This window comes from Somniosus microcephalus, chromosome 4 (assembly GCF_052327205.1).
Source record: "Somniosus microcephalus isolate GS21.2 chromosome 4, FLI_Smic_1.0, whole genome shotgun sequence".
Lineage (NCBI taxonomy): Eukaryota > Metazoa > Chordata > Chondrichthyes > Squaliformes > Somniosidae > Somniosus > Somniosus microcephalus.
The window spans coordinates 148632560-148658182 of record NC_140990.1 but is presented as its reverse complement, the minus strand read 5'-3'; the positions used below and the strand labels follow the sequence as shown (position 1 = coordinate 148658182).

Sequence of the window (25623 nt, the reverse complement as noted above, 5' to 3'; positions counted from 1 at the left end):
TCAAAAAAGGGTGTAAGGATAAACCCGGCAACTGCAGTCCAGTCAGTTTAACCTCGGTCGTGGGGAAGATTTTAGAAACAGAGTCAGGGACAAAATTAATAGTCACTTGGATCGGTGTGGATTAATTAAGGAAAGCCAGCATGCATTTGTTAAAGGCAAATCGTGTTTAACCAACTTGATCAAGTTTTTGATGAGGTAACAGAGAGGGTTGATGAGGGAAATGCGGTTGATGTGGTGTATATAGATTTCCAAAAGGCATTTGACAAAGTGCCACATAATAGGCTTGCCAGCAAAGTTGAAGCCCATGGAATAAAAGGAACAGTGGCAGCATGGATACGAAATTGGCTAAGTGAGAGGAAACAGAGAGTAGTGGTGAACGGTTGTTTTTTGGACTGAAGGAAGTTATAAAGTGGTGTTCTCCAGGGGTCAGTTCTAGGACCACTGCTTTTCTTGATATATATTAATGACTTGGACTTGGGTGTACAGGGCACAATTTCAAAATTCGCAGATGACACAAAACTTGGAAGTATAGTGAACAGTGAGGAGGAGAGTGATAGACTTCAGGAAGACATAGGCAGGCTGGTGAAATGGGCGGACATGTGGCAGATAAAATTTAACGCAGAAAAGTGTGAAGTGATACATTTTGGTGGAAAAAATGAGGAGAGGACATGTAAACTAAATGGTACAATCCTAAAGTGGGTGCACAAACAGAGAGACCGAGGGGTATGTGTGCACAAATCCTTGAAGGTGGCAGGGCAGGTTGAGAAAGCAGTTAAAAAGGCTTACGGGACCCTGGACTTAATAAATAGAGGTATAGAGTACAAAAGTGTGGAACTGATGATGAAACACTGGTTCGGCCCCAACTGGAGTACTGTGTCCAATTCTGGGCACCACCTCAGGAAGGATGTGAAGGCCTTAGAGAAGGTGCAGAAAAGATTTACGAGAATGATTCCAGGAATGAGGGGCTTCAGTTACCTTGATAGACTGGAGAAGCTGGGGTTGTTCTCCTTAGAGCAGAGAAGATTGAGAGGAGATTTGATAGAGGTGTTCAAAATCATGAGGTGTCTAGACAGAGTAGATAGAGAGAAACTGTTCCCATTGGTGGAAGGGTCGAGAACCAGAGGACGCAGATTTAAGGTGATTGGCAGAAGAACCAAAGGTGACATGAGGAAAAACTTTTTACGCAGTGAGTGGTTAGGATCGGGAATACACTGCCTGAAAGGGTGGTGGAGGCAGATTCAATTGTGGCTTTCAAAAGGGAATTTGATCAGTGTCTGAAGCACAAAAATTTGCAGGGCTCCAAGGGAAGGGTGGGGGAGTGGGACGAGCTGAAGAGTTCTTGCAGAGAGCCTGCACAGGCTCAACGGGCCAAATGGCCACATTCTGTGCTGTAACCATTCTATGATTCTACAAACACATTAAACATTCATAGATTAATTACCAGTCATTTTTAGACTGGAAACTTAACCCTGCCATTTCACTTTCAGTCAGGAACAGATCGCAGTTTGACAACAATCTCTGATTTGACAGCACGTTTCCAGCATTCACCGTTGTTCTTCCTGACTATAAACACAGTTGTAAAGGAGTCTTCTGTTCCGTGCCGAGGATCTGTGACCCATGGAAGAGCGCGGCCGTGAGATTAACCTGCATGGGGACATTGCTGTCAGTGAAGAGAGACGTGAAAGACTAAAGTGGCGTTTGCCTCTCAGTGTGGCCCTGATGGACTGTGTCCAGTCTATAGTTTTGTTCACACCATACAAGCCTCCCCCCAGATTGTCCTTTCTGAGCTCCAACCAGGTGATGCAAAACACTCAGGTGGGAACGAAAAAATCCACAACAATGTGTTTAAAGCTAAGCTGATTTATTTGACACTAGCTGAAGTGCCGAGGCATTTTTGAGGGCATGTTGTTGTTGGAAGAGAGAGCACGTGGCCGTGGGGGAGGGGAGCGAGCGGGCCGTGGGGGGGGGGGGGGAGCGAGCGGGCGGGGGGGAAGGGGAAGGGAGCGAGCGAGCGGGGAAGAGGGCGGGCGAGGGGGGAAGAGGGGAGGAGGGGAAGAGGGGAGGGGGGGGGAAGAGGGGAGGGGGGGGAAGAGGGGAGGGGGGGAAGAGGGGAGGGGGGAAGAGGGGAGGGGGAGAAGAGGGGAGGGGGAGAAGAGGGGAGGGGGAGGGGGAGAAGAGGGGAGGGGGGGAAGAGGGGAGGGGGGGAAGAGGGGAGGGGGGGAAGAGGGGAGGGGGGGAAGAGGGGAGGGGGGGGGGGAAGAGGGGAGGGGGGGAAGAGGGGAGGGGGGGGAAGAGGGGAGGGGGGGAAGAGGGGAGGGGGGAAGAGGGGAGGGGGGGGAAGAGGGGAGGGGGGGGAAGAGGGGAGGGGGGAAAGAGGGGAGGGGGGAAAGAGGGGAGGGGGGGAAGAGGGGAGGGGGGAAGAGGGGAGGGGGGAAGAGGGGAGGGGGGGAAGAGGGGAGGGGGGAAGAGGGGAGGGGGGGGAAGAGGGGAGGGGGGGAAGAGGGGAGGGGGGGAAGAGGGGAGGGGGGGAAGAGGGGAGGGGGGGAAGAGGGGAGGGGGGGAAGAGGGGAGGGGGGGAAGAGGGGAGGGGGGGAAGAGGGGAGGGGGGGAAGAGGGGAGGGGGGAAGAGGGGAGGGGGGGAAGAGGGAAGAGGGGAGGGGGGGAAGAGGGGAGGGGGGGGAAGAGGGGAGGGGGGGAAGAGGGGAGGGGGAGAAGAGGGGAGGGGGAGAAGAGGGGGAAAGAGGGGAGGGGGGGAAAGAGGGGAGGGGGGGACTAGGGGAGGGGGAGTAGGGGGGAGGGGGAGTAGGGGGGAGGGGAGGTAGGGGGAAAGGTGGGGGAAGGAGGGGGTGGAGAAAGGGATGGGGGGAGCCAGCAGACCCTCTCCCCTCTGCCGGCGATGGCTCCCGAGCTCCGTGCCGCCCCACGCACTGACATGGCCCAGCCGAGCGCAGCGCCCCAGTCAGCCAAGGCCGGGCCTGAGGCGGCTTGAGACGGCCGATTGCGGCTGGCCGGGCCCGGTTGCCGGGGTAACCCTCCTCCCCTCTCCGCCCTCCCGATCTCCGGGACCGGGCCTGGGCCTGAGCGGCTTGAGACAGCCGATTGCGGCTGGCGAGCCCGGTTGCCGTGTAACCCTCTCCGATCCCCCCACCCCCTCCCTTCCCGAGCCCCGCCCCCCCCGCTAACCTGCTCACTTCCCTCTGCCCGCGCTCTGTGGACCCTGTGTGGAGGTGCGCGTGCGCCGTGCAGCGCGAGCACGAATGAAGCACGAGCAGGTTGCAGTGAGCCCAGCCAGCCTTTACCAAGATGGCTGGCCGCTGGTTCGGAATCGGGCCCAGCGGGGCGGCCGGTGCGTAGCTCGGGCGTGGCTGGGCAACAGACGCCCAGGCTTCGAGGCCTGTCTGCAAAAACAGTGAAAGGTAGGAAAATTATAGAGGTTAGAGGAAAGATTTACAAATGAATTAACTTTTTTTAAAAACAATGTGTTTTTTAAAAGCAACTTTTTTTTTTGCTGGAAATGTAGGTTTGAAAAGAAACACGCAGAAAGCGGGAAAAATAAATGAAGAGTTTGAAATCAAGATGCCGGCCACTCACCTCGGTTCAGAATGATAAGGCCCGCCCACACACGCACCGATTGGTCAACTGTCGGGTCACTGAAGTGTAGGATTGGTCAATCGTCCTGTCACTCGACTGTAGGATGGCCCGCCCGCACATGCAATGAACCCGCCCCCATGACGCAGTGATTGGTCGACCGTCGGGTCGCTCGACCGTACGATTGGTCAACCTTCACGTCACTCGATGCTAATGAGTAGATAATGAGCGGAATTTTGAACGTTTTTTGGATACCGTCGGCACAATTTTTGTCCGACGAGAAAGTAAATATGCGTACAGGAGTCCCCTAATGATGAGCTTTCTTTTGATATAACAGATGTGTAGGTACGCTCTATAACTTTTGATTGTATAGCCGGACAGACAGACAGACAGAGAGAGAGAGAGAGACCTTTTATTGTCTCTTTTTTACTTCTTTTGTTTCTTTTATTCTTTTGTCCGATCGCAGCCCTGCCTCCGATCTATCTTTTCTTTCCAGTTTTGAAGGGTTCGACCTGAAACGTCAACTCAAATTTCTGTCCACGGATGTTGCCTGGCTTGCTGAGTTTTTCCAGCATTTTCTGTTGTTATTTCGGATTTCCAACATCCGCAGTATTTTGCTATTGACAGAGAGACATACTGTTTTATATATATAGATGTATCCAGAATATTAAAGTCCTGCCCAGTTACAGGGGTTATTAACATCAGCAGAAACAAACCCGAACTGTCAGAATGAACACGATTCAGTCCGGGATGTGATTAACAGCAGCAAAAATGTCAGAATCCAACCTCTGCAGTCACTTGTGAAATCACTGGTGTGTCAGCAGGCTGGGTGACCGAGGTGTATCCCTTCCCATACACGGACCAGGTGAATGGTCTCTCCCCAGTGTGAACTCGCTGGTGTTCCAGCAGATCTTTTTTGCTTTTAAATCTCTTCTCAGTCAGAACATTTAAAAGGTCTCTTTGCAGTGTGAATCGCTGGTATATCAGTAGGTGGGATGACTGAGTGAATCCCTTCCCACACTGAGAGCAGGTGAACTGCCTCTCCCCAGTGTGAGTGCGCTGGTGTATAGTGAGGTCAGATGATCGCCTGAACCCAGCCCCGCAGTGAGTTCACCTGAACGGTTTCTCGTCAGTGTGAACACGTTGATGACAAGTCAGTTCCCCGGAACATTTAAAGCACTTCCCGCAGTCCGGGCATTTAAAAGGTTTGTCGTCAGTGTGAACTCGCTGGTGCTGCAGCAGGTGGGATGACTGAGTGAATCCCTTCCCACACACAGAGCAGGGGAATGGTCTCCCCCCGGTGTGAACTCGCTGGTGTGTCAGCAGGGTGGATGACCGAGTGAATCCCTTCCCACATTCGGAGCAGTTGAACGGCCTCTCCCCGGTGTGAACTCGCTGGTGTGTCAGAAGGTGGGATGAACACTTGAATCCCTTCCCACACTCGGAGCAGGTGAACGGCCTCTCCCCGGTGTGAACTCGTTGGTGTGTCAGAAGGTCGGATGACTGAGTGAATCCCTTCCCACACTCAGAGCAGGTGAATGGCCTCTCCCCGGTGTGAACTCGCTGGTGAGTCAGCAGGTTTGATGACTGAGTGAATCCCTTCCCACACTCAGAGCAGGTGAATGGCCTCTCCCCAGTGTGAACTCGCTGGTGTCTCAGCAGGCTGGATGAACACCTGAATCTCTTCCCACACTCGGAGCAGGTGAACGGCCTCTCCCCGGTGTGAACTCGCTGGTGTTCCAGCAGGTGGGATGAACACTTGAATCCCTTCCCACACTCGGAGCAGGTGAACGGCCTCTCCCCGGTGTGAACTCGCCGGTGCTGCAGCAGATTGCATGACTGAGTGAATCCCTTCCCACACTCGGAGCAGGTGAATGGCCTCTCCCCGGTGTGACTGCGCTTGTGTCTCGACAGGCCAGAGGATCGGCTGAAGCCTCGTCCACACACAGAACACATGTACGGTTTCTCCCCACTCTGAACGGTGCCTTCTGTTTCCATGCTCAAAGGTCCTGATGAATTGAGTGATTGTCAGATCTTGAAGTGATGTTTGGTTTGAGCTTCCCGTCTTGCAAATCCTCCCCTTCTAACACCCTGTAAAATGAATTTAAAACAGGAAAAAGGGAGGGTGAGAGAGAACCCACAAAAACACAAAGGCAGGTTGTGAAATTGAGCTGAATTAAACTGGGAATTTGTGGGGCCGGCACTGGAAAAAAGTGACCATGAAAGCTGCCGGATTGTCATAAAAACACAACTGGTTCACTAATGTCCTGCAGGGAAGGGAACCCGCCACCCGGTCTGGGCCTACACAAGACTCTGGCCTCTATGGGAGCAGAGAGTGTGAGGTGGGAGGGGGAGGAGTGAAGCAGTGACTTTATACATCTGTAACTCGACCAGTACTTTGACAGCACCTCCCAAACACGCGACCTCCACCACCTAGAAGGACAAGGGCAGCAGGTGCATGGGAACACCATCACCTCCCAGTTCTCCTCCAAGTCACACACTATCCTGACTTGGGCATATATTGCCGTTCCTACATCGCTGGGTGAAAATCCTGGAACACCTCACCTAACCGCATTCTGAGAGTACCTTCACCACACGGACTGCAGAGGTTCAAGAAGAAGGCCCAGCATCACCTTCTCAATGGGCAACTGGGGACTGGCAATATATGCTGGCCCTGCTAGTGACACCCACATCGAATGAATTAAAAAATCTGTATATATAAAATGGATTGAAAGCATCTACAGAAATACTTATTCCTAAAATGATAATCTTTTACACTGTACGGACAGTGTCTGTTTAGCAACTTAATTCCCCTATTTCATTCAATGGCATTACCATCGCCGAATCCCCCACTATCAACATCCTGGGGGGTTACCATTGATCAGAAACTGAACTGGACCAGCCATATAAATACTGTGGCTACAAGAGCAGGCCAGAGGCTGGGAATTCTGCGGCGAGTGTCTCACCTCCTGACTCCCCAAAGCCTTTCCACCATCTACAAGGCACAAGTCAGGAGTGTGATGGAATACTCTCCACTTGCCTGGATGAGTGCAGCTCCAACACTCAAGAAGCTCGACACCATTCAGGATAAAGCAGCCCGCTTGATTGGCACTCCATCCACCACCTTCAACATTCACTCCCTCCACCATCGGTGCACTGTGGCTGCAGTGTGTACCATCTACAAGATGCACTGCAGCAACTCGCCAAAGCTCCTTCAACAGCACCTTGCAAACCCGCGACCTCTACCACTTAGAAGGACAAGGGCAGCAGACGCATGGGAACATCACCACCTACAAGTTCCCCTCCAAGCCACACACCATCCTGACTTGGACCTGTATCGCCGTTCCTTCACTGTCGCTGGGCCAAAATCCTGGAACTCCCTTCCTAACAGCATTGTGGGTGTACCTACACCATATGGACTGCAGCGGTTCAGGAAGGCGGCTCACCACCATCTTCTCAAGAGCTTTTAGGGATGGGCACTAAATGCAGGCCTAGCCAGCGACGCCCACATCCCATCAATGAATAAAAAAAATTAAAAAAATCCACCTACCTTTACAGTCTCACATTGGAAATTGTTGCGTCCGACTGGGCTCAGAAGTACTGGGGGTTAAACCCAGCAGCTTCTCCCCCCTCTCCACTCCAGCTCAAACTGATGCAACAAGAAAGACCAACACAGGAGGCCAGGGATCGAGTTCCACATGCACCAACCACCCTGATGCTAACCAGCTCTGAATTGGTCCCTCTGCTGTATAAATGCAAGTTGTTGTGTTTCTTGTCTGGGGGAGGTGCTGCACCCTGGGGTTAATGGGGCTTTAAACTAAATAAGGGGGTTGGGGGAGGGTCCCGGTGGAGAGAAATCTAGAATGTTGAAGAGAAAAGACAAGGAAGCAGTGCAGGAAAGTGATTGGGGTAAGGATAACCAGATTGTGTCAGGAAGGGACAGAGCGTACAACGAAAGGGGCGCACGAACAAATAGGGTCCGGGTAAGAACAAATGGTAATAAGCCAAATAGGGCCATAGTAAAAAAACATTTTAAGATGTTTAAAAATGTTAAAAAGACAAATCTAAAGGCACTGTATCTGAATGCACAAAGCATTCCTAATAAGGTAAACAAATTAACAGCGCAATTAGATGTAAACGGATATGATATAATTGCGATTACGGAGACATGGCTGCAGGGTGACCAAGGCTGGGAGCTGAATATCCAAGAATATTCAATATTTAGGAAGGACAGGCAAAAAGCAAAAGGAGGTGGAATGGCTCTGAATTGCTCCCTCTGCTGTATAAGAACAGAAGAACATAGGAAACAGGAGCAGGAGTAGGACATTTGGCCTTCGAGCCTGCTCCGCCATTCAATAAGTTCATGGCTGATCTTCTACCTCATCTCCACTTTCCTGCACTATCTCCATATCCCTTGATTCCCTTAATATTCAAAAATCTATCGATCTCTGTTTTGAATATACTCAATGACTGAGCCTCCACAGCCCTCTGGGGTAGAGAATTCCAAAGATTCACCACCCTCTGAGTGAAGAAATTTCTCCTCATCTCAGTCCTAAATGGCCGACCCCTTATTCTGAGACTGTAATCCCTGGTTCTTGACTTCCCAGCCAGGGGAAACATCCTCCCGGCATCTACCCTGTCAAGCCCTGTAAGAATTTTGTATGTTTCAATGAGATCAGCTCTCATTCTTCTAAACTCTAGAGAATATAATCATAATCACAATCAACTTTATTGTCATCGTTAGTGCACAAGTGCAGTACAATGAAATGTAGGCTTGCGGCTCCCGAGAGTGTACATTTAGATTAAGACATTTAAACATTCAACATGCATTTGGCTTGTAATACATTAACATAAACATTATAAAGTGCATTGGCAGATGTGCAGGCTTTAGAGTTTATTTGTGGAGTTCAGTAGGATGACAGCCCTGGGAAAGAAGCTGTTCCTGAATCTGGTCGTATGGGTGCGAATGCATCTGTAGCGTCTCCCAGATGGCAGGGGGGCGAACAGACTGTGGCTAGGGTGGGTAGGGTCTTTGATGATGGTCAGTGACCTCCGTAAACAGCGTTTCTGATAGATGTTCTCTATGGTCGGTAGCCGGGTGCCGGTAATGCGTTTGGCAGTTTTGACGACCCGCTGCAGGGCTTTCCGGTCATAGGAGCTACAGCTGCCATACCATACTGTGATACAGTTCGTCAGGATGCTCTCAATAGAGCAGCGGTAAAAGTTAGAGAGGATCAGGGGTGACAGGTTACATCCCTTCAGCCTCCTTAGGAAGTATAGGCGCTGCTGGGCGCTCATAGGACAATCCCCCCATCCCAGGAACCAGCCTGTGAACCTTTGTTGCACTCCCTCTATGGCAAGTATATCCTTCCTTAGGTAAGGAGACCAAAACTGTACACAATACTTCAGGTGTGGTCTCACCAAGGCCCTACATAATTGCAGTAAGACGTCTTTACTCTTATACTCAAATCCACTTGTAATAAAGGCCAACATACCATTTGCTTTCCTAATTGCTTGCTGTACCTGCATGTTAACTTTCAGTGATTCGTGTACAAGGACATCCAGGTCCCTCTGATCACCAACATTTCCCAATCTCTCACCATTTAAAAAATACTCTGCTTTTCTATTTTCCCTACCAAACTGAATAACTTCATATTTCACATTATATTCCATTTGTCATGTTCTTGCCCACTGACTTAGCCTGTCTATATCCCCTTGAAGCCTCCTTGCATCCTCCTCACAACTTACATTCCCACCCAGCTTTGTATCATCAGCAAACTTGGCCAGTCCTATTATTATTTCCTAAGTGCCCTGTTACCACGACCTTAATAATAGATTCTAGCATTTTCCCTACTGCTGATGTCAGGCTAACTGGTCTGTAGTTCCCCATTTTCTCTCTCCCTTTCTTAAATAGTGGGGTTACATTTGCTACCTTCCAATCCGCGGGAACCATTCTCGAATCTATGGAAGTTTGGAAAATGACAACCAATGCATCCACTATCTCTATAGCCACCTGTTTCAAAATCCTAGGGTGTAGGCCATCAGGGCCTGGGGATTGATCAGCTTTCAGTCCCATTAATTTCTCCAGTACTTTTTTTTACTAATACTAATTTCTTTCAGTTCCTCATTCTCGCTAGACCCTTAATTCGCTACTATTTCCGGGAAGTTTTTTGCGTCTTTTTCAGTGAGGGCAGGCACAAAGAATTTGTTTAATTTCTCTGCCATTTCCTTTTTCCCCATTATAATTTCTCCTGTCTCAGCCTGTAAGGGACGCACATTTACTTTCACTAATCTTTTCCTTTTTACATACCTATAGAAGCTTTTACAATCTGTTTTTATGTCTCTCGCTAATTTACTCTCATATTTTATTTTCTCTTTCTTTATAAATTTGTTGCTCCTCCTTTGCAAAATTCTAAAATCCTCTCAATCCCCAGGCTCACTACTCTTTTTGACAACATTATAAGCCTCTTCCTTTGATCTAATAATGGCCCAGAAATTCGGGTCTCCACGGGTGAGTACGCACGGGGTACTCACCCGTAAGCCCGATGGAAGTGCCGGTTTCCTGCATACACTGCGCATGCGCGGGAAACCGGCACTTCCGTTCCTCTGAAAGCAGGGGTTCAGAGGTCGAACGCGTGCGTGGGGGAGGATGCGCGTGCGCATCAAACTTATGGTTTTTTTTTTTTTTAATACAGGTTTCTCCGGGATCGTAAGCCTGCAGGATTTAGAAATGCAAGTGGTGAATTAATTAAAATTAAAAAAAAAATTCCACAGGTTTATTATTTTTAAATACTTTAAAGCAAGGTAAGTTTATTTTTAGCCCCGTTAGAATATAAAATTATTCTTTTCAAAAATTTTAATTATTGTTTAAAATAGTTATTTCATGTAATTTATACTTTATTTAAAAAATGTGATTGTTTAGTGCTATTTTGGGGCCGTAGTATTTATAAGTCTTGACAGCTCTTGCTGTCAGACTAATGAATGGGCTTTTCCCTGCTCTGATTGGCTGCCCATGGCCCACGTGATCCCAGGGGATGCATCGAACTAACTGCGCCCCTGGGATATGCAAGCACTGCGCGCCGGCAGCTGGACCAGGCCCTGGATCGGAATTCCACGGGGCCCTACAGCTCAACGGCCGGCGCGCAAGCTAAGTGCAGATCGGGGGCTTGCACCCGCGGGGAGACCCCGACCCGAATTTCTGGGCCACCATCTTTAACTTCTCGTGTTAGCCACGGTTGGATCACCTTTCCTGTGGGGATTTTGTGCCTTACAGGAATGTATATTTGCTGTAAATTATGTATTAATTCTTTAAATGCTAGCCATTGCTTGTCTACCGTCATATCTTTAAATGTAGTTTCCCAATCTACCTTAGCCAACTCCCCCCTCATACCTACGTACTTTGCTTTGTTTAGATCCAAGACCCTAGTTTCGAATTTAACTCAATCACTTTCAAACTCAATATAAAATTCTATCATATTATGGTCACTCTTCCCTAAAGGCTCCTTTACTACAAGGTTATTAATTAACCCTTTCTCATTGCACAATATTAGATCTAAAACAGGCTGTTCCCTAGCTGATTCCTCAACATACTGATCTAGAAAATTATCTTGCATACATTCCATGAATTCGTCCTCCACACGACTACTGCAAATTTGGTTTGCCCAGTCTACATGTAGATTAATGTCCCCCATGATTGTTGTATTCCCCTTCTTACATGTGCCTCTAATTTTCTGATGTATACTCGGCCCCACAGTACAACTACAACTCCCATCAATGTTATCTGCATAAATGCAAGTTGTTGTGTTTCTTGTCTGGGGGAGGTGCTGCACCCTGGGGTTAACGGTGCCGGGGTCCTGGCTGCATGTCTGCCGGCTCTGACTCGGGGCCTGAGACCCGCACTCGGTGTTGCTGAGGGATTCCAGCCCTGGGACCCTGCACGGGGATTCCAGCCCTGGGACCCTGCACGGGGATTCCAGCCCTGGGACCCTGCACGGGGATTCCAGCCCTGGGACCATGCACGGGGATTCCAGTCCTGGGACCATGCACGGGGATTCCAGCCCTGGGACCCTGCATGAGGATTCCAGCCCTGGGACCCTGCACCAGGGGTGGCTCTGCTGCACAGAATGGGAGGAAAAAGAGTGGTAGAGCTATACTAATAGGGGATTCAATTGTAAGGGGAATAGATAGGCGTTTCTGCGGCCGCAAACGAGACTCCAGGATGGTGTGTTGCCTCCCTGGTGCAAGGGTCAAGGATGTATCCGAGCGGCTGCAGAACATCTTGGAAGGGGAGGGTGAACAGCCAGTTGTCGTGGTGCATATAGGCACCAACGATATAGGTAAAAAGCAGGATGAGGTCCTAAAAGCGGAATATAGGGAGTTAGGAGGTAAATTAAAAAACAGGACCTCAAAGGGTAGTAATCTCAGGATTGCTACCAGTGCCACGTGCTAGTCAGAGTACAAATAGAAGGATACTTCAGATGAATACGTGGCTAGAGCAATGGTGCCAGGGGGAGGGATTCAAGTTCCTGGGACATTGGAACCGGTTCTGGGGGAGGTGGGACCAGTTCAATCCGGAAGGTCTGCACCTGGGCAGGGCTGGAACCGATGTCCTAAGGGGAGTGTTTGCTAGTGCTCTGGGGGAGGGTTTAAACTAAAATGGAAGGGGGTTGGGAACCTGAGCAGGGAGACAGAGGAAAGGGAAACAAGGATAAAAGCAAAAGATAGGCAGGAGGAAAAAAAGTGGCAGTCAGAGAAATCAACGGTTTAAATCAAATGTGCCCACAGTAAATAATAATTCTAATAGGTCTAAGAGCATTAAAAAAACAAGCCTGAAGGCTTTGTGTCTTAATGCGAGGAGCATTTGTAATAAGGTGGATGAATTGGCTGCCCAAATAGAGGTAAACGAATATGATTTGGTTGGGATTACGGAAACGTGGCTCAAGGACGGCCAAGACTGGGAACTCAACATCCAGGGGTATTCGATATTCAGGAAAGATAGGCAAAAAGGAAAGGGAGGAGGGGTAGCATTACTGGTTAAAGAAGGGATTGTAATGAAGGATATTAGCTCTGATGAGGTGGAATCTGTAGGGGTAGAATTGAGAAATACTAAGGCGAAAAAAACATTAGTGGGAGTGGTATATAGACCTCCAAACAGTAAGGCGGTGGTTGGGGACAGCATTAAAAGGGAAATTAAAGAAGCGTGCAATAAGGGCACAGCAGTCATCATGGGTGACTTTAATCTACATATAGATTGGGCTAACTAAATTAGTAACAATACTGTGGAGGATGAATTCCTGGAGTGTTTACGGGATGGTTTCCTGGACCAATATGTCGAGGAACCAACCAGAGATCAGGCCATCTTAGACTGGGTATTATGTAATGAGAAAGGATTAATTAGCAATCTTGTTGTACGAGGCCCCTTGCGTCGGAGCGATCATAATATGATCGAATTCTTCATTAAGATGGAGAATGAAGTAGTTGACTCAGAAACCAGGGTCCTCAATTTAAATAAAGGAAACTACGATGGTCTGAGGAGCGAGTTGGGTAGGGTTGATTGGGGAATGGCACTCAAAGAGTTGACGGTGGATAGGCAATGGCAAACATTCAAAGACCGAATGGATGAACTACAGAAGTTGTTCATCCCAGTTTGGCATAAAAATAAAACAAAAAAGGTGACTCAACCATGGCTAACAAGTGAAATTAGGGATAGCATAAGATCCAAGGAGAGCACATACAAATTGGCCAGAAAAAGCAATAATCCTGAGGATTAGGAGCAGTTAAGGATTCATCAAAGGAGGACAAAGGGATTAATTAAGAAAGGGAAAATAGAATATGAGAGTAAGCTTGCAGGGAACATAAAAACTGACTGTAAAAGCTTTTATAGATATGTGAAGAGAAAAAGATTGGTGAAGTCAAGCGTAGGTCCCTTGCAGTCAGAATTGGGGGAATTTATAATGGGGAGCAAAGAAATGGCAGGCCAACTAAATACATATTTTGGTTCTGTCTTCACAAAGGAGGACACGAATAACCTCCTAGAAATACCACGGAACATAGGGTCTGATGAAAGAGTGGAACTGAAAGAAATCAGTCCTTGTAGGGAAATGGTGTTAGGAAAATTGATGGGACTGAAGGCCGATAAATCCCCAGGGCCTGATAATCTACATCCAAGGGGACTTAAGGAAGTGGCCCTGGAAATAGTAGATGCATTGCTGGTCATCTTCCAGAACTCGATAGACTCTGGAACAGTACCCATGGATTGGAGGGTAGCTAATGTTACCCCACTATTCAAAAAAGGTGGCAGAGAAAAAGCGGGGAATTATAGACCAGTAAGGCTGACATCGGTAGTGGGGAAAATGCTAGAGTCCATTATAAAAGATGTAATAGCAGAGCACTTGGAAAGCAGTGACAGGATCGGACAAAGTCAACATGGATTTACAAAAGGTAAATCATGCTTGACTAATCTACTGGAATTTTTTGAGGATGTAACTGGTAAAATAGATAAGGGAGAACCAGTGGATGTGGTGTATTTGGACTTTCAGAAGGCTTTCGATAAGGTCCCGCATAAGAGGTTAGCGTGCAAAATTAAGGCACATGGGATTGGGGGCAAGGTATTGACTTGGATAGAGAACTGGTTGGCGGACAGAAAGCAAAGAGTTGGAATAAACGGGTCGTTTTCCGAGTGGCAGGCAGTGACTAGTGGGGTACCGCAAGGATCGGTCCTAGGACCCCAGCTGTTCACAATATATATTAATGATCTGGACGAGGGAATTGGATGTAATATCTCCAAATTTGCAGATGACAAAAAGCTGGGTGGGAGGGTATGCTGTGAGGAGGATGTCATGTAACTCCAGTACGATTTGGACAGGTTGGGTGATTGGGCAGAAACATGGCAAATGCACTATAATGTGGATAAATGTGAGGTCATCCACTTTGGTGGCAAAAACAGGAAGTCAGATTATAACAACATAAGAACATAATAGGAGCAGGAGTAGGCCAATCGGCCCCTCGAGCCTGCTCCGCCATTCAATAAGATCATTGGCTGATCTGATCCTAACCGCCAATCCACTATCACAGAGCCATCTCCTGAATCTAACAGAATTAGACACATGAAATAGGAGCAGGATCAGGCTACACGGCCCCTGGGCCCGCTCCGCTACCCACAGGACCATGACCGATCCGGACCTAGACTCATGTCCAAATTCCTGCCCACTCCCTGTAACCCTTAATTCCCTTTACTTCTAGGAAACTGTCTATTTCTGTTTTAAATTTATGTAATGATGTAGCTTCTACAGCTTTTTGGGGCAGCATATTCCATGGACCTACCACCCTCTGAGTGAAGTAGTTCCTCCTCATCTCAGTTTTGAAAGAGCAGCCCCTTATTCTAAGACTATGCCCCCTAGTTCTAGTTTCACCCATCAACGGGAACATCCTCCCCGCATCCACCCGATCCAACCACTTCACAATCTTATATGTTTCAATAAGATCGCCTCTCATTCTTCTGAACTCCAATGAGTAGAGTCCCAATCTACTCAACCTCTCCTCATATGTCCATCCCCTCATCCCCGGGATTAACCGAGTGAACCTTCTTTGTACTGACTCGAGAGCAAGTATGTCTTTTCTTAAGTATGGACACCAAAACTGTATGCAGTATTCCAGGTGCGGTCTCACCAATACCTTGTACAACTGAAGCAATACCTCCCTATTTTTATATTCTATCCCCCTAGCAATGAAAGCCAACATTCCATTGGCCTTCTTAACCACTTGCTGCACCTGCATACTAACCTTTTGAGTTTCGTGCACCAGGACCCCCAGATCCCTTTGTACTTCAGTACTTTCCAGTTTATTGCCATTAAGATAATAACTTGCTCTACGATTTTTCCTGCCAAAGTGCATAACCTCACACTTTCCAGTATTGTATTCCATCTGCCAAATCTCTGCCCACTTACTTAGCCTGTCTATGTCCCCTTGCAGGTTTTTTATGTCCTCCTCACTCACTACTTTCCCTCCCATCTTAATATCATCTGCAAACTTTGATATGTTACACTCGGTCCCCTCCTCCAAATCGTTAATATAGATTGTAAAGAGTTGGGGACCCAGCACTGACCCCTGCGGAACATCACTAGTTACTGATTGCCAGTCTGAGAATGAACCATTTATCCCAACTCTCTGCCTTCTGTTAGATAGCCAATCCTCTATCCATTTAATGGCAATAGATTGGGAGAAGGGGAAGTGCAAAGAGACTTGGGTGATCTTGTGCAACAGTCGCTGAAGGTAAGCATGCAGGTGCAGCAGGCGGTTACGAAGGGAAATGGTATGTTGGCCTTCGTAGCAAGAGGGTTCGAGTACAAGAACAAGGATGTCTTGCTGCAGTTATACAGGGCCTTGGCGAGACCGCACCTTGAGTATTGTGTGCAGTTTTGGTCATCTTACCTGAGGAAGGACGTTCTTGCCATGGAGGGAGTGCAGCGAAGATTCACCAGGCTGATACCTGGGATGGCAGGAATGACGTATGAGGAGAGATTGTGTCAATTGGGCTTATACTCACTGGAGTTTAGAAGATTGAGAGGGGATCTCATCGAAACCTATAAAATTCTGTTAGGTCTGGACAGACTAGATGCAGAAAGGATGTTTCTGATGGCCGGGGAGTCCAGAACCAGGGGTCACAGTCTAAGGATAAGGGGTAAGCCATTTAGGACTGAAATGAGGAGGAATTTCTTCACCCAGAGAGTGGTGAACCTGTGGAATTCTCTGCCACAGACGGCGGTGGAGTCCAGTTCATTAAATATATTCAAGAACGTGTTGGATATATTTCTTGAGGCTAAAGGGATCAAGGGATATGGGGAGAAGGCAAGGACAGGGTACTGAATTTGGATGATCAGCCATGATCTCATTGAATGGCGGAGCAGGCTCGAAGGGCCGAATGGCCTACTCCTGCTCCTATCTTCTATGTTTCTATGCACGGGGATTCCAGCCCTGCGGCCGTCGCTGGCGGTTCCAGCCCTGCGGCCGTCGCTGGCGGTTCCAGCCCTGCGGCCGTCGCTGGCGGTTCCAGCCCTGCGGCCGTCGCTGGCGGTTCCAGCCCTGCGGCCGCCCCTGGCGGTTCCAGCCCTGGGACCGCACATGGGGATTCCAAACCTGGGACCGCACATGGGGATTCCAAACCTGGGACCGCACATGGGGATTCTACCGCTGGGACCGTACATGGGAAATCCAACCCCTGGGACCGTACATGGTGTTTCTACCGCTGGGACCGTACATGGGAAATCCAACCCCTGGGACAGTACATGGTTTTTCCAACCACGGAACTGCACATGGGGATTCCAACCCGGGACTGTACATGGGAATTTCAACCCTGTGACAGTACATGGGGATGCTAACCCTGGGGCCGTCCATGGCGATTCCAGCCCTGGGGCCGTACCTGGCGATTCCAGCCCTGGGGCCGTACATGGCGATTCCAGCCCTGGGACCGTACCTGGCGATTCCAGCCCTGGGGCCGTACCTGGCGATTCCAGCCCTGGGGCCGCACGCCGTGATTCCAGCCCTGGGGCCGTACCTGGCGATTCCAGCCCTGGGGCCGTACATGGCGATTCCCGCCCTGGGACCGTCCCTGGCGATTCCAGCCCTGGGACCGCAGGTGGGGAATCCAGCCCTGGAACCGCAGGTGGGGATTCCAGCCCTGGGACCGCAGGTGGGGAATCCAGCCCTGGGACCGCAGGTGGGGATTCCAGCCCTGGGACCGCAGGTGGGGATTCCAGCCCTGGGACCGCAGGTGGGGATTCCAGCCCTGGGACTGTACATGGGAAGAAAAGCTTTGCGGTTCTTCTGTTACAATTGTGTGGGATGTTAACCACTGTAGCCCCGCCCACTCTTTGTTCTGTTGTCAAGATGGCCGCGCATGCGCTTTGCTACTCACTGAATCAAGATGGCTGCCGGTTTCCTGGGTCTGTGACCGGCAGAAGCCCCGAAGCTGCAAACGCGTGAACTTCAGGTTACTATTTGGGGCTTACTTTCTCCACCAATTCTTTCTGAAGCCTCCCCGCATCACCGCCGGTTCATTGCTCCGCTCTGTCCGGCCTTTTCTGACCGATTTATTCGGAGCAGTTCCGAAGCGACAATCTCGCCAATTCCATATGCCGCGCATGCGCCAAACCCCGGAGGGTCACGCGCCTGCGCGCTGGTTGATGCACATTCTCCCCCGCCGCGAATGCTGGGTAAAAACCCCGCCATTGAAATGCTCCTGCGCCTTTACCACATCAAAACCAAGCTTGTTCCGTTTGAGTACGTGTGGGTATTATAGACTAAACTACAGTGTCTCTTTTATTCCTCTCATCTAGGACAGTGGTTTAAACTAGGAATAACAACAGAAAATGCTGGAAAAACTCAGCAGGTCAGGCAACATCCGTGGAGAGAAATTTGAGTTGACGTTTCGGGTTGGACCCTTCTTCAAAACTGGAAAGAAAAGAAACTAGATTGGAGGCAGGGCTGCGATCGGACAAAAGAATGAAAGAAACAAAAGAAGTAAAAGCGGGACACTACAACATAATGTATTAAATTTATAGATTAACTAGTTAAATAATTAATTTATCTATACAAATCGTTGATTAAAGATTAAGATATGGCAGGGCAGGTTGTGTCTGGACTGCAGTATGTGGAAGTTTATGAACAGCGAGACTGTCCCAAGTGTATCCTAAACGAATATGATTTGGTTGGGATTACGGAAACGTGGCTCAAGGATGGGCAAGACTGGGAACTCAACATCCAGGGGTATTCGATATTCAGGAAAGATAGGCAGAAAGGAAAGGGAGGTGGGGTAGCCTTACTGGTTAAAGAAGGGATTAACACAATTGTAATGAAGGATATTAGCTCTGATGATGTGGAATCTGTATGGGTAGAATTGAGAAATACTAAGGGGAAAAAAACGTTAGTGGGAGTGGTATATAGACCTCCAAACAGTAAGGCGGAGGTTGGGGATGACTTTAAAAGGGAAATTAAAGAAGCATGCAATAAGGGCAGAGCAGTCATCATGGGTGACTTTAATCTACATATAGATGGGCTAACAAAATTGGTAACAATACTGTGGAGGAGGAATTCCTGGAGTGTTTACGGGATGGTTTCCTGGACCAATATGTCAAGGAACCAACCAGAGATCAGGCCATCTTAGACTGGGTATTATGTAATGAGAAAGGATTAATTAGCAATCTTGTTGTACGAGGGCCCTTGGGTCGGAGCGATCATAATATGATCGAATTCTTCATTAAGATGGAAAATGAAGCAGTTGACTCAGAAACAAGGGTCCTCAATTTAAATAATTGGGTAGGATTGATTGGGGAATGGCACTCAAAGGGATGACGGTGGATAGGCAATGGCAAATATTTAAAGACCGAATGGATGAACTACAGAAGTTGTTCATCCCAGTTTGGCATAAAAATAAAACAAAAAAGGTGACTCAACCGTGGGTAACAAGGGAAATTAGGGATAGCATAAGATCCAAGGAGAGGACATAGAAATTGGCCAGATAAAGCAGTAATCCTGAGGATTGGGAGCAGTTCCGGATTCAACAAAGGAGGACAAAGTGATTTATTAAGAAAGGGAAAATAGAATATGAGAGTAAGCTTGCAGGTAACATAAAAACTGACTGTAAAAGCTTTTATAGATATGTGAAGAGAAAAAGATTGGTGAAGTCAAGCGTAGGTCCCTTGCAGTCAGAATCGGGGGAATTTATAATGGGGAACAAAGAAATGGCTGACCAACTAAATACATTTATTGGTTCTGTCTTCACAAAGGAGGACACAAATAACCTCCCAGAAATACCGGGGAACATAGGGTCTGATGAAAGGATGGAACTGAAAGAAATCAGTATTTGTAGGGAAATGGTGTTAGGAAAATTGATGGGACTGAAGGCCGATAAATCCCCAGGGCCTGATAATCTACATCCAAGGGGACTTAAGGAAGTGGCCCTAGAAATAGTAGATGCATTGCTGGTCATCTTCCAGAACTCGATAGACTCTGGAACAGTACCCATGGATTGGAGGGTAGCTAATGTTACCTCACTATTCAAAATAGGTGGCAGAGAAAAAGCGGGGAATTATAGACCGGTAAGCCTGACATCGGTAGTGGGGAAAATGCTGGAGTCTATTATAAAAGATGTAATAGCAGAGCACTTGGAAAGCAGTGACAGGATCGGACAAAGTCAACATGGATTTACAAAAGGTAAATCATGCTTGAATAATCTACTGGAATTTTTTGAGGATGTAACTGATAAAATAGATAAGGGAGAACCAGTGGATGTGGTGTATTTGGACTTTCAGAATGCTTTTGATAAGGTCCCGCATAAGAGATTAGCATGCAAAATTAAGGCGCATGGGATTGGGGGCAAGGTATTGACTTGGATAGAGAACTGGTTGGCGGACAGAAAGCAAAGAGTTGGAATAAACGGGTCGTTTTCCGAGTGGCAGGCAGTGACTAGTGGGGTACCGCAAGGATCGGTCCTAGGACCCCAGCTGTTCTCAATATATATTAATGATCTGGACGAGGGAATTGGATGTAATATCTCCAAATTTGTAGGCAACTCAAAGCTGGGTGGGAGGGTATGCTGCGAGGATGATGTCATGAAACTCCAGTACGATTTGGGCAGGTTAGGTGATTGGGCAGAAACATGGCAAATGCACTATAATGTGGATAAATGTGAAGTTATCCACTTTGGTGGCAAAAACAGGAAGGCACATTATTATTTGAATGGCAATAGATTGGGAGAAGGGGAAGTGCAAAGAGACCTGGGTGTTCTTGTGCACCAGTCGCTGAAGGTAAGCATGCAGGTGCAGCAGGCGGTTAAGAAGGCAAATGGTATGTTGGCCTTCATAGCAAGAGGGTTCGAGTACAGGAACAAGGATGTCTTGCTACAGTTGTACAGGGCCTTGGTGAGACTGCACCTTGAGTATTGTGTGCAGTTTTGGTCACCTTATCTGAGGCAGGAGGTACTTGCCATGGAAGGAGTGCAGCGAAGATTCACCAGGCTGATACCTGGGATGGCAGGAATGACGTATGAGGAGAGATTGTGTCAATTGGGCTTTTACTCACTGGAGTTTAGAAGATTGAGAGGGGATCTCATCGAAACCTATAAAATTCTGTCAGGCCTGGACAGACTAGATGCTGGAAGGATGTTTCTGATGGCCAAGGAGTCCAGAACCAGGGGTCACAGTCTAAGGATAAGGGGTAAGCCATTTAGGACTGAAATTAGGAGGAATTTCTTCACCCAGAGAGTGGTGAACCTGTGGAACTCTCTGCCACAGAGGGCGGTGGAGGCCAGTTCATTAAATATATTCAAGAAGGAGTTGGATATATTTCTTGAGGCTAAAGGGATCAAGGGATATGGGGAGTAGGCAGGGACAGGGTACTGAATTTGAATGATCAGCCATGATCTCATTGAATGGCGGAGCAGGCTCTAAGGGCCGAATGGCCTACTCCTGCTCCTATCTTCTATGTTTCTATGTTTCTATGAACACATCTGCAATAGATGTCTCCATCTCGAATCTCTCCGGCTCAGAGTCATTGAGCTGCAGTGCGAGTTGGAGACACTCCGACACATGAGGGTGGGGGAGGAATTTCTGGACAGTTTTATCCAGAATATATTTGTTATAAATCTCATCATCAAGAAACTACTTATGAAATAACGCTGGACAGCCAGCTGGTGGTGCCGTCCAAGGAGTATAAATACTTGGGCGTGGGCCCCAGCTTGTCAGGGACATTTTGCAAGACAAGGAGCTCGTGAAATACAACTAGACCTCCATGTTCTGAAACAAGTTGATTAAAGCCTTGGTTTATGCTCAAACCAAATGCGTAGTGAGTTTTATTACGTCAACATCCACACCCCAGAGGAAAGCTCAGGTTCAGGAAAGGGAGAGTGTGACTGTTAGGGAGCGAGGTAGCAGGCATTTAGGAGAGGTTGAGAAGGAGGTCTCGCAGAAACTGGTCCTGTCCAACAGGTATGATGTACCTGTGAGGACAAGGAGAAGGACTGCAGGGAGGACAGCCACAATGCAGACCAAGGCACTGTGGCTCAGAAGGCTGTCCAAGTGGGGGAGAAGAGCAGAATTGAAATGTGGTAGTGATAGTGGACTCTATAATTAGGGAGAGAGATAGCGTTCTCTGCAGCCAAGAACGTGAATCCCGAAGGGTATGTTGCCTACCTGGTGCCAGGATAAAGGATATCTCACAGCGGCTGGAGAGGAACTTTGAAGGGAAGTGTGGAAATCCAGTTGTCGTGGTCCATGTTGGAACAAACAACATAGGTAGGAACAGGGAGGAGGTCCTGCAGAAAGCGTATCAGGAGTTAGGATCTAAATTGAAAAGCAGGTCCTCGAGGGTAATAATCTCTGCAAATTGGCATAGAAGCAGAAAGATCAGGAGAATTAACACATGGCTAAAGGGCTAGTGTGGGAAAGAGGAGTTCCTTTTCATGGGACACTGGCACCAGTTCTGGGACAGGAAGGAGCTGTACCAATTGGACAGGCTCCACTTGAAGTGGGATGGGACCTGTGTCCTAGCGGAAAGGGTAAATAGGGAAGTGGCAAAGGCTTTAGTAAGATGGGGGATGGATCTACAAGAAACGTAACCAGCCTAAATATAAACAGAAGAGAAAAAGAGAGCACAGGAAAGAGTAAAGTAAGGGAGGACATTCATGGCAAGGGAATAAATAGAGTTATAGAACAGAAGTCTAAAAAGATGGTTAAACATAAAGTGAGAGGAAATGAGTTAAACTCTCTGTACAGCAATGCACACAGTGTCCGTAATAAAACAGGGTAGCTGGAGGCAATCATACGTTGCGAGGAACTGGACATAGTAGGGTTTACTGAGATGTGGCTGCAGAAAAATCAGGACTGGGAATTAAACATTGCAGGGTATAACATATTTAGAAAAGATAGGGAGGGAAAAAGTGGAGGTGGAGTAGCTGTACTTATTCGGGATAACATAATGGCAGTAGAAAAAAGTGACGCAGATATCAGTGAGACAAAAATAGAATCCATATGGATAGCGATAAAAGATAATAAAGGATCAATCACACTAATAGGCGTAGTCCACAGACCACCTAATAGTGGAAGGGAGATGGAGGAAGAAATATGCATGCAAATTAGGGAAATGAGTAAAAAATATAGAATAATAATCATGGGGGATTTCAACTACTCCGGTATTGATTGGACAGAAGAGGTAGGTAAAGTGGATAAGGGAATGGAGTTCCTACAATGTGTAAAAAGCCCAACAAGGGAGAATTCGCTATTGGATCTAGTAATGGGGAATGAACCAGAACAGATAAGAGAAGTAATGGTAGGGGAACATATAGGCAATAGTGACCATAATATAATACACTTTCAGATGATAATTGAGAAGGACATAAGTATGATGAAAACCAGTTTAATAGATTGGAGAAAAATTGATTTTGAGGGGCTGAGAATAGAACTTGGGAAACAAAAATGGGCAATAATATTGGCAAACAATGATGTAGAACAGCAACGAGAAACATTTAAAATGGTGTTCAACAGAGAGCAGGAAAAATATATTCCTCTAAAAGGAAAGAACAAACTAAACAATAATGAGACTCCATGGATGAATAAAGGCATAAGGGAACAATTGAGGGTAAGGAAAGAGACATGCATTAAGTACACAGACAGCATGGGAGTGCATGACAAGAGAGAATATGAAAAGATTAGGAGAGAAGTAAAAAAAAAACAATTAGGGAGGCAAAGAGGAACTATGAAATTAAATTATCAAAGAACATAAAACAAAGTAGTAAAATACTTTATAGGCACATCAACAAAAAAGGGAAGGTTAGGATGGGAAGAGGGCCATCAAGGGATAGTCAGGATAATACCACTGGTAATGATAGAGGATGGCAGAAATGTTAAATAATTATTTTGCTTCAGTATTTGCCAGGGAGATAGAACAGGTGGACATGACATTCGATGATGAGATTAGTAATGAGATAAGTGCATTTAAAATAAGAAATGGGATATATAAAAAAATTAATCAAACTCAATGAGGATAAAACCCCTGGTCTGGATGGATTGCATCCATGTATTGTAAAAGAATCTAGGGAAGAGATAGCAGAGGCATTACTATGCATATTTAATAATTTGTTAGAAAAAGGTATAGTGCCAGAGAACTGGCAGATAGCTAACGTAAAACTGATATTTAAGAAGGGGGACAGAACATGTTCAGGGAATTATAGACCAGTCAGCTTAACATGGGTGGTAGGGAAAATAATGGAATCCCTACTAAAGGAGAAAACAGAAGAACATCTAGAAATCAAAAACAAAGTAATGAATAGTCAGCATGGATTTCAAAAGGGAACATCTTGCTTGACCAACCTCATTGAATTTTTTGAAGAGGTAACAGAGAGAGTAGACAATGGTAATGCAGTAGATGTAATCTATCTAGATTTTCAAAAGGCCTTCGATAAGGTACCCCCTAATAGATTGACGAACAACTGTCAGAGAATGCAGAGTCAGGGGACAAGTAGCAGAATGGATAGCTAACTAGCTTTAAGACAGAAAGCAGAGAGTAGGGGTAAAGGGTGGCTATTCACAGTGGCAGAAGTTGGGTAGCGGTGTTCCACAAGGATCAGTGCTGGGACCACTGTTGTTCAAATTTACATTAACGATTTAGACTTTGGAATCAAAAACACAATTTCTAAATTTGCGGATGACACCAAATTGTCAATACTGAGGAGGACTGCAACAAATTACAGGAGGACATTAATAAATTTGCAGAATGGGCATATAATTGGCAAATGAAGCTCAACACGGATAAAGGTGAGGTATTGTAGGAATGTCTAGTTCCTATCCAAAAGACTGAGGTCCACTCAGGCGATCAAACAAAACGAAGTTTAATGGAAACTAACAGGTTTAAACAAATAACCGCAGGAGAACATCGAATACAGATCTGCTCAGTTCAGAGGCATCACGAGGACTGACTGGGAGGTCCCCAGGTCGACGTCATGGCATCATCACATTTTTTCTGCCGCTGGAGGATCACGTGATCAACGTGATGACGTCATCGCGTTTGGCCGCTCTCTTAAAGGGGCCGTGCTGTTTACATGCAAACAATATAAATAAAGATACAGATTCAGTCTGTAGCTAACAAGTTGTTAAAAGGGAATTATGTACAGTTGTTTAGAGTCCCTTAGTGGCTCTGCCACATGCGCCCCCCCAGAATTGCCTTTAACCGAAAAAGTCAACCAGCGAGAAGGTCTGACATGCCTGTCAGAGCGACTTCTGTATTCCTGAGGTGGCAGCTGCTGGACAGTGGGTGGGCTGACGGGTGGAAACATTTGGTCTGGCGCGGGAGCCGTGGGTGGTCGACCACATCTTGGCGGCTGTGCGGTCTCGACAGGACGGTCAAGGTCCAGGTGTGCCGGCTTAAGACGATCAATCAATACGTGGTCTGGTTTACCCCCGATCTCCACCGAGAAACTTTTGTCCCCTGCTTCCAGTACACGGAAAGGGCCTGTTTAAGGAGGCATGAGCGGATCCCGATGGGCGTCATCGCGGATGAACACATATGTGGCATTCTTCAGCTCTGCTGGGACATGTGAGGTTTGCAAGCCGTGATGCGACGTTGTTATTGGAGCGAAAGACTTGGCTGTTCCTTGGTGTCTGGTGAGTTGGTCGGATGCGGACCATGGCTCTGTTGGACTCGGGAGGAAGTCACCTGGTACGCGGAGTGGTTGACCGTACACGAGCTCAGCCGAAGGCGACTGAAAATCCTCCTTGGGTGCCGTGCACAAACCCAACATGATCCACGGTAGCTTATTTACCCATCCGGCGCCTTGGAGACTGGCCCTCAGTGCCGCCTTTAAGGACCTGTGAAAACGCTCGCACAAGCCGTTCGCCTGTGGATGATAGGCCGTGGTGCGATGTAGCTTGGTGCCGAGGCCCCGGGCCACAGTGTTCCAGAGCTCAGATGAAAACTGCGGACCCTGGCCTGAAGAGATGTCTGCCGGAACACCGAAACGGGCAACCCAAGTGGATATGAACGCCCTGG

At 47.6% G+C, this 25623-nt stretch overlaps 1 pseudogene across 1 annotated transcript; it reads right to left on the bottom strand.

Annotated features, from left to right (window-relative positions):
• Positions 1-3986: 3986 nt before the first annotated feature.
• LOC147119906 (uncharacterized) lies at positions 3987-17814 on the bottom strand (annotated as a pseudogene). The gene is made up of 2 exons (XR_015078098.1): positions 17501-17814; positions 3987-5679 (listed from the first exon to the last, which is right to left on the bottom strand). The product of XR_015078098.1 is annotated as an uncharacterized LOC147119906 (transcript).
• Between the last annotated feature and the right edge of the window lie 7809 nt (positions 17815-25623).